The following is an 8,741-nucleotide window of genomic DNA, read 5'->3' as shown; positions in this document are numbered from 1 at the left end:
TCTATAAAGAGAGTGGAAAAAGAAAAGCACTGGGCAAGCTGAAAGAACTAGAAATAGTGGTGGGTGGCTCAGCTTTAGCTGCAATTCTTGTTAGTGATAAGTATGTCCTTGATTTAAGGAGCTGCTCCTCTGCTTCCCAGGGAATGAGATAAATCAAAGGGGTAATAGGAAAGCAAAAAATACCCTTCTGTCTATAAAACCACACTTGGGATCATCAGCGAGGCACAGGAGGTGAATGGTGCCCAGTGGGGGTCTGTGGACAGCCCTGCCAGGAGAAGGACCTGCATACAGGGAGGATGAGTTATTCACGTGTGTGAATATTTACATATATTTGCATAGATATGTCATGGTGAGGTGCCAGCTGGCAACAAAGAACCACACAGGCACTTACTCGCCCCTACAAATTCATCTCCTGTGATGCGGGAAGGAGAATCAGAGGAAAAAGTAGAGTTTGTGGGTTGAGATAATAACAGTTTGGTCCACAAAGAAAGAGCAACTACAACAATAACAATAAAGGAATACACAAAATGAGTGGTACACAATGCAAATCACCCATGGCCTGGAGAACTGACACCCTGCATGCTCTTTGCCCGGAATCCTGAGCTGTGCTCCCAAGCAATGCATCTGAGCTGAGATTACTGAGCCCCAAACCACACCTCAAACCCTTGCCTCATGGTCAGTTGTCCCCCTTATAAACTGAGCACGATGCCATGGTGCCGATATCCCTTTGGCCAGCTTGGGTCAGCTAAGCCGGCCGTGTCCCCTCCCATCTTCTTGTGACAATTAAACCTATCCCAGCTAATCCCATCCAACCTGGCCTTGGACACCTCCAGGAACGGGGCAGCCACCACCTCTCTGGATGACCCGGGCCAGGGCCTCCCCACCCTCAGAGGGAAATGTTTCTTCCTAATGTCTCCTCTAAATCCTCCCCCTTCCAATTTAAAGCCATTCCCCCTTGTCCTGTCACTCCAGGCCCTTGGAAAAACCCTCCCCAGCTTTCCTGGAGCCCCTTTCAGTACTGGAAGCTGCTCTAAGGTCTCTCTGCAGCTTTCTTTTCTCCAGGCTGAACATTCCCAACTCTCTCAGCCTGGCCTCAGAGAAGAGGTTCTCCAGCCCTCATCATCATCTCCGTGTCCTCCTCTGGACCTATTCCAACAGTTCCATCTTTTCTTATGCTGGGGACTCCTCAGCTGGACACAGGAGTCCAGGTGGGTCTCACCAGAGTGGAGCAGGGCAGGGAACTTCCCTCTGTTGTTCGGCCACACCAAGGGCATTAAAAAACCCTACAGGGCTGTTCCGGCCATGTGAGCACGGCGTTAGGTGAACAGTGCGATCCGGGAACCTGAAGCTGCAGGGATGTAACCGTGTGGTATGTGATTCCACACAAGCAAATCATCTCTTCAAGCACAAATGGATGCAAACTAGCCAGGAAAAAATACAGGCTGGCAATTAAAGGAGAATACTAATTCTTAAAGCACCGAGTATTTGTGATTACCTGAAATGGTTCTGGGAATTGCACAGGACCTGGATTGACAACTGGGTGGTCACTGCCACCTCTCCACGCTGCTGCGCTCCGTACCTGGCCAGGAGAAATCAGCAGGTATTTCCTTACGCCCCAGTGTTCCTTCTGAGAAGCCATGCTGAAGCCTATGGGATCAGAGAGCACCTTCATCTGGGGAGGCATTCTGGCTTCTGCTCCTCTGAACGGAGCTGTGTCCTCACTGCAGGAACCTCCGGCACCGAGCTCTGCGTGGGGCTCTGCGTGAGCAGGTGGACTAAGAAGGTCTGGAATATGAGACAGGCAAATGTTAAAATCAAGTGCATGAATACTTCTCCCTTTCAGAATTAAACCATTTAAAATCTGGGTGAAATGATAATCGGGTTTCTGAGAATAAATATTTTCCCCTAAAACCAACGCTTACAAAAAAATAAGGTTAGTCAAAAGGCAAGTTTTCTGTTTCAAGGCATTGGATGACTCCTGGCTGAGCACCCGCAAAGCTCTTTGCCCACCAAAAACACAGAGAGACGTGTGAGGCTTTGACCCGGGACTGGGAGAGGAGAGGAACCCTCAGGCACTGGCTGCTCCTCAGGGGATCACAGCATCAGCTAGGAAAAAAAAAGGATAATTGTCACAGAGTATTTTGCATACAAAGTAGCTCACCAGCTTTTGTGGATGATGCTGGTGGTTACAGACAGTTTTTCCTCCCACTCTATTATTTCTCCATCACAAGCCAAAAAATAGAATGTATTTTTCCTGCTGAAAGCAGAGAATATTGCTCACGCAAAGTCAAGTGCTAAATAAGAAAAGAAGGAACTTCCCCAAACCACCCAGACTGAAAGGAACCGGAGCAGCGGTTCTGTTTTTCCTGATTCCAGCACACATTGGAGTGGATTGTGAGCGCGTTTAATTGCAGTGCTGGGTGGGGGTTTAGGCAATGCTGTACGGAACATTATCAACTCCACCAGCAACAGATGGGAACAGGCTGTGAAAAAGTGCGGTGCAGAGCAGACAAATGGCCTGCAAAGTGTGAAAAAAACCCTTAGAAATAGCACATTAGTAAGTTCCTCGTACTGAGGGGTCCTGACAACAGGCACACGATTGATTGATATCAGGCAGTGCTGAAGGAAGGAATGATTTGGGCATTATTGGCTCCTGACAGCAACCAGGATTATATAGCTGCTGGTTGCGTTTTTTCACCTCTTTAATTTCAGCGTTATATTTTTGTGTACGAAGTGTTGACCCACACCTAGAACTTACCTTTTACTGATACTTCTTTTTCCTATGCAGTCATGCAGCAGGTCTTGTTCTGCCAATGATGTTCTGTTCTCAGCAGAAAAAGACATGGTCCTCACCTAAGAAATTAAAAATCAGATAAAGAAAACCCAAGGGAAAAAAATTCTTTACCGAAAGAGTGGTGAAGCCCTGGCAGAGGCTGCCCAGAGCAGCGGTGGAGTCTCCATCCCTGGAGGGGGTCAAAAATTGTATCGACATGGCACTTGGGGATGTGGTGTAGAGGACCAGGGAGCACTAACCAAGGGCCCTCAGCACAACAGCAGATCAACTATGAACATCTCTTGGAAAGACAGAAATGAGGGGGACAGAAAGTCACATACACGGGGTGGATGCTGCCAGGAGCAGCAGTGGGGTGGGCAGGGTGGAAGTGATAACACATAATTGAGCCCCTGAAAATTTCTCCTGGGGTCAGCAGAGGCTGACACCACCAGGAGTGGGAGAGGTGCCTGGCACTGGAGGTTTGGCCCCAACGGTCAAATAATAGTGCTGTTCTCAAAACGTATATTAAGAAAATGTGTATCTTCAGTGTTGCAGTCTGCCATGATCCAGAAACTGCACTTAATCTTCCCTAATTGCTGGGCTCATCAAACTACTCCAGACAGAATCATAGAGGCTGGGAAAGATCTAAGAACATGAAGCCTACCTGGCAGTTTTGGGGAGAAAAGGGCGGGCAGAAAGCCACACTGTGCACCCTGCCATGCTGGCAGCTTTCTTACACTGAAGTGGCATCTGCCATTGGGGAAAACATCAAGACTGAAGGATAAAACTGAAATTCCTTACATTAAAGCCGTGTAAACCACGGGGCAGAGACAGCTGTGGTGTTGCAGGGAGAAATCTGCTGTTCCTCACTCACTTAGTATTTTGAATCCCTCTTTTCCATAGTCTTTCAGAGGAGGACAAGACCACAGATCAACATCTGCAGCCACAGCACTGTGTCCAGAGCCTGCCACGGGCACCTTGAGGTCACAGCCACCATGGGCTGGATGGTCACCAGGGCTGTGGCCCTTCCGCAGCATGAATCCCTCCTTGGGCTTTAATGCAGCTTCACAGCCTTTCCTGCCTGCGCTCCAAGTGCCAAGAGGTGCCACGGGAGCTGATGGCAGGTATGAAGTGATGGTCCAATACTCATCCTTAGCTCTTTGGTGACATTTCTTGCATAGGGACAGGGTCGTGTTTGATATCTCCAGGTCTGGGTGCAGCACAAATCAGCAAGGATCCTTTTCCTTGGCCAAACTTTACAGCAGTTGTAGGCCCAGGACTCAGTGGAAAAGTTGTTTTGCTATTCCAAGCCTCTTGCCAATGGAGGCACAGAGGGAAGATGACAGGGTAGTTGCTCTCACATTTTGATTCTAGAACTCTTATCACTTCCATCTGAAACACAGGAGAACAAATTGGCTTCCTCCTAAAGGCTCCGTACCCACTGTGCCGTGGGCTCTGCCACTCCCAGCGATGCGGCTCCTGGTCTTTGAACGAGGGCATCCCAACACCACATGTGATCCCTGGTGGCACCCATGAGTGGTGGCGCAGCCTTCGCCGGCTCCACCTTGGGGAGGAACACTCTAAAAACTGATAGCAGTTAGAGATGGCTTTGGCTCACACCAAGCTATCAAGACTCTGGAAGCTGCTGGCTTTTTTTCTCCTTGGCTTTTATTAGTGCAGAGTACTTATCCATCCCTGCAGCAGCAGCAAAAGTTCAGAAACCCATATATATTTTATGAGCAATATTTTTAATGCTTTTTAATAAAACAAGAAAACAAGACTTCAGTCTAAAATGTCCTTCATTAAGAATCAAGGTAAATGGGGAGGAGGTTTCAGTATAAGGCACAGAATTTTCCATTGGGATGGAAGTAACCTAACAAGTTCTCAACATCAGGATGGCTAAAACATACCATTCTCTCAAACAGGTGCAGCAATACGACACCAGTGAAGAAAAACATGGATTGCTTTCCCAGCAAGGTACTGCTACGTGCCTACTTACGCTGATGGACTGGTCACCAGCAGTGCAAGTGCACGTGGCTGAAGAGTATGATCAGACCAGGCAGAGCTTTGGCTGCTCCCTGTCTGCAGAACAGGAGTGGAAGTTGCTGCTTGATGGGACAGATGACATCTCCCCAGGTGAGAAGCCATAGAGAAAGAGCAGTTGCTTTCCAGGAGTGTCCTCATCCTGGGTACTGGTCATTGAATCATGGAATGGTTTGGGCTAAAAAGTACCTCCAAGCCCATCCAGCCCCACCCCCTGCCACAGGCAGGGAAAACTCCCACTGGATCAGAGGCTCCAAGCCCCATCCAGCCTGACCTTGAACCCCTCCAGGGATGGGGCAGCCACCACTGCTCTGGGCAGCCTGGGCCAGGGCCTCCCCACCCTCACAGCAAAACATTTATTTTCATAATATCTAATTAAAACTTTCCCTTCCAATTTAAAGCTATTTCCCCTCATCCTATAACTCCAGGCCCTTGGAAAAAGCCACTCTCATCTTTCCTGGAGCCCCTTTCAGTCCTGGAAGCTGCTCTAAGGTCTCCCTGGAGCCTTCTCTTTTCCAGGTAGAACAACCCCAACTCCCTCAGCCTGTCCTCATATGAGAGGTTCTCCAGCCCTCAGATCATCTCTTTGGCCTCCTCTGGACCTGTTCCAACAGTTCTTCCTCCTTCTTAAGTTATGGTTTCCAGAACCGGACACAGGGCTCCAGTTGGGGTCTCACCAGAGCAGAGCAGAGGGCAGAATCCCCTCCCTCCCTGCTGGTCCCACTGCTTTGGATGCAGCCCAGGACATGGTTGGTTTCTGGGCTGTGAGCACACGTTGCCAGCTCACGTCCACCTTCTCATCCCCCAGCACCCCACGTCCTTCTCCACGTACCAGTAGGCTGAGGGGCCTCCAGCCAGCAGAATGTGGGAAACCCTTCAGGCTGCTCATGCTCGCTCGGAAGCCCACGCCAGATTGCACGGGCTCCAGGCACTGCAAGACCTTAAAGAAAGCATATGGCCAGGTTTTTATCTGTTTCACAGTCCTGCTCTTGATACAGCTCAGCACATGTGCACAAGAGGAAAAAAAAGGGGGGGGGGGGGAATTTTACATTAAAAACACTTTCTTTATAGCAAAATGTGAGTGGAGAAAGTACATAAAAATGTGCTCTTACAGCATAGTTATTGATAGCACTGAGCATGATGGATCATTATGGATAGTAAATGCAGGCAGAAATAAGCTCCAAATGACTCTTCAATGCGGTAATACCGACAGTCAAGTCAATAGATTCAACCACCCCCCAGTAGTGCCCTTCCACAGCTGGCTGAGACAAATCCCTGACCAATGTGCTCTCTCTTCCAGCTCACCTGATGCCACCAGCCAGGCTGGACTGCAGGGCTGGCTGGACTCCAGCCCAGGTCCACATTTGGCTGAGGAAAGATCCACTCTGGGGGGCTAAAGGGGTCTCCACATACTCTGACCCACTTTTGGGAGGACTGGGCAGGTCTGCCTACACCATGGCCCACTTTTGGGGGGGTCTCCCCATTCCATGACCCACCTTTGGGGGAACTGAGGGGTCTTGTTACACCCTGACCCACTTTGGGGGGCGGATATTCCTCCTCAGCTGAGAATTAAAACAAAGGTGAAGAACACAATTGCTGTCCCTGAAGCAGAGGCCGAGCAACAGGGTGCTAAGAGAGGCACATCCCTTCAGCCTGACGAGGAGGAGGCAAAGGAGACCTTGCCGAAAGCAGAGAGGGACTCTTTCTGAAGAAGAGTGGAGACAAGAGAAGAGACAATAGGCAAAAGCTGGAACATGGGAAGCTCCCATTTCTCCAGCATCAATGTTGCTACAAATTAATTAATTTAATTCTTATTCAGAGTCACTCTCTAGAAACAAGAAGCCAGTTGTTTTACCTTGATTCTGTTGCCTCAGTAGCAATTTTGACATTAGAACTACACGATGATTAGGGTTTTCGGCAAGGCGTATGGGTGGTGAAACACGGTCTCTTGATGCAGCACTACACCACAAGAAACAAGCTGGAAGAAAGGAGGGAAGACAAAGCTATGAAAACACCTCAAATGAATAAGTGAGAAGGATTCATCCTTCTACTTAGAACCAAGTTGATTTTGTCTTGGCCTGTGCCAGTGAGACCAGAAAGAGCAGGGAAGGATTGTGCCCCTGCACTCAGTGCTGACGAGGTCACATCTCAAATCCTGGGTTCAGTTCTGGGCTTCTCACTCCAAGAAGGACATTGAGGGGCTGGAGTGAGTCCAGAGAAGGGGACAGAGCTGGGGAAGGGGCTGGAGAACAGGGGTTATGAGGGGTGGCTGAGGGACCTGGGGCTGTTTAGCCTGGAGAAGAGGAGGCTGAGGGGAGACCTCATCACTGCGTACAGTTGCCTGAAAGGAGGTTGTGGTGAGGTGGATGTTGGTCTCTTCTCCCATGTGACAGACGATAGGATGAGAGGGAATGACCTCAAGCTGTGCCAGGGCAGGTTCAGATTGGACGTCAGGGAAAGTGTCCTCAGGCCCTGGCAGAGGCTGCCCAGGGAGAGGGTGGAGTCCCCATCCCTGGAGGGGTTTAAAAGCCAGGCAGATGAGGTGCTGAGGGATCTGGCTTAGTAGTGGACAGGTGTGGTTGGACTCGATCTCAAAGGTCTTTTCCAACCAAGCAATTTATGATTTCTAGCTCTGTTATAATAAACCCAAAGTAGCTGTTTCTCTCCATAAAACACTACCTGCTTCCTTCAGGAAAAACATAGTCCATGTACACAGAAGATGGATTTTAGCACCTACAAAATAATGTTGTTTTTCTATTAGCAGGAGTGAGCAACAAAGTGAATATTTCAATGGAGAAGAATTAATTGAGGATCATTTATTACCAGTGTTATTAATGAAGTTAGTTAAAACAGTCATTCTCTCAGGAGCAGTGGACCCCTCAGCACAGCATCTCATATACATGGGGACGCTGTTGGGTATCCACGGGTGTCCAATACAGCTTGCAAAGCCTCACAGTGCTGAACTTTTAATTTCTCCAAGGCTGGAAACTCCAAAACCTCTCTAGGCAAACTGCTCCAGTGTTTCACTATCCCGACAGCAAAAGTCTATTGTGTTTCATCAGAATTCTCTGCATTTCAGTTTGTGCCCGTTGCCTCTGGTCCTGTCCTTGGACACCGCTGAGAAGAGCCTGGCTCCATCATCTCACACTCCCACCAGGTATGCACATGGTTAAGACCCCTCTTGACCCTTCTCTTTTCCAGGCTGAGCCATCCCAGCTCCCTCAACCTCTCCTCGTGCAAGAGATGCTTCAGTGCCTTCACTTTGGTGGCCCTTTGCTGGATGTGCTCCAGTGAGACCATGACTGCCTTGTTCTGGGGATCCCAACACCTCAGCTGTGTCTCACCCCTGCTGGCCATGTACTGCCTGATGCAGCCCAGAAGGATGGCGGTCATCTTTGCCCTCATATAATTTCAAATGGCATGGTCTCATTGTCTATGTAACGTCTACCACGCTCTCCCACACCACACGGTATTCCCTAGGCCATCTCTCCCTACTGCTATTCTTTATGGACAAAGCTTTCATGTCTGACACTCAGATACCTCCTCTGTGCAAGTTCCTGCCTGTAAATTCTGGAAATTAATGTTGTGTATTATAATACGCTGTGCAATAGGCTCGTGACCTTTGCTATCAAAGCACGCTTTGATTACTTGGCTGCTCCAACTGTCCTGTGTTTACACTCCACATCTCGCCAACCTTTGGGGACCAGACAAAGTGGCTGCTCAAACAAAACACTGAATACTGAAAAGGTCACGAGTGAAGCATGGTCAAACACTCCTCTCGCCTGAAAACATTAAATGAGTGCTCTTAGTTAGAAGAGTTCATTCTCGCACCAAGTGAAACAATGAGGAACTGCAGATCCATTTGCACGGCAAAGCCTGCATGCAAGAAGCAAGTTGGAAACTTTGCTTCCACTCAGCTCATCTT

At 48.9% G+C, this 8,741-nt stretch overlaps 1 long non-coding RNA gene across 1 annotated transcript; it reads left to right on the top strand.

The window, feature by feature from the left end:
* The first annotated feature begins 3,699 nt into the window (after positions 1 to 3,699).
* On the top strand, positions 3,700 to 7,974 carry LOC128852430 (uncharacterized). Its single transcript, XR_008450270.1, has 3 exons — positions 3,700 to 3,897; positions 4,699 to 4,909; positions 7,896 to 7,974. It is a non-coding gene; the product is annotated as an uncharacterized LOC128852430 (long non-coding RNA).
* Positions 7,975 to 8,741: the final 767 nt, after the last annotated feature.

This window comes from Cuculus canorus, chromosome 5 (genome assembly GCF_017976375.1).
Source record: "Cuculus canorus isolate bCucCan1 chromosome 5, bCucCan1.pri, whole genome shotgun sequence".
In the NCBI taxonomy this organism is placed as follows: Eukaryota; Metazoa; Chordata; class Aves; order Cuculiformes; family Cuculidae; genus Cuculus; species Cuculus canorus.
The sequence above is the reverse complement of the archived record's forward strand: the minus strand, read 5'-3'. Positions and strand labels throughout refer to the sequence as shown.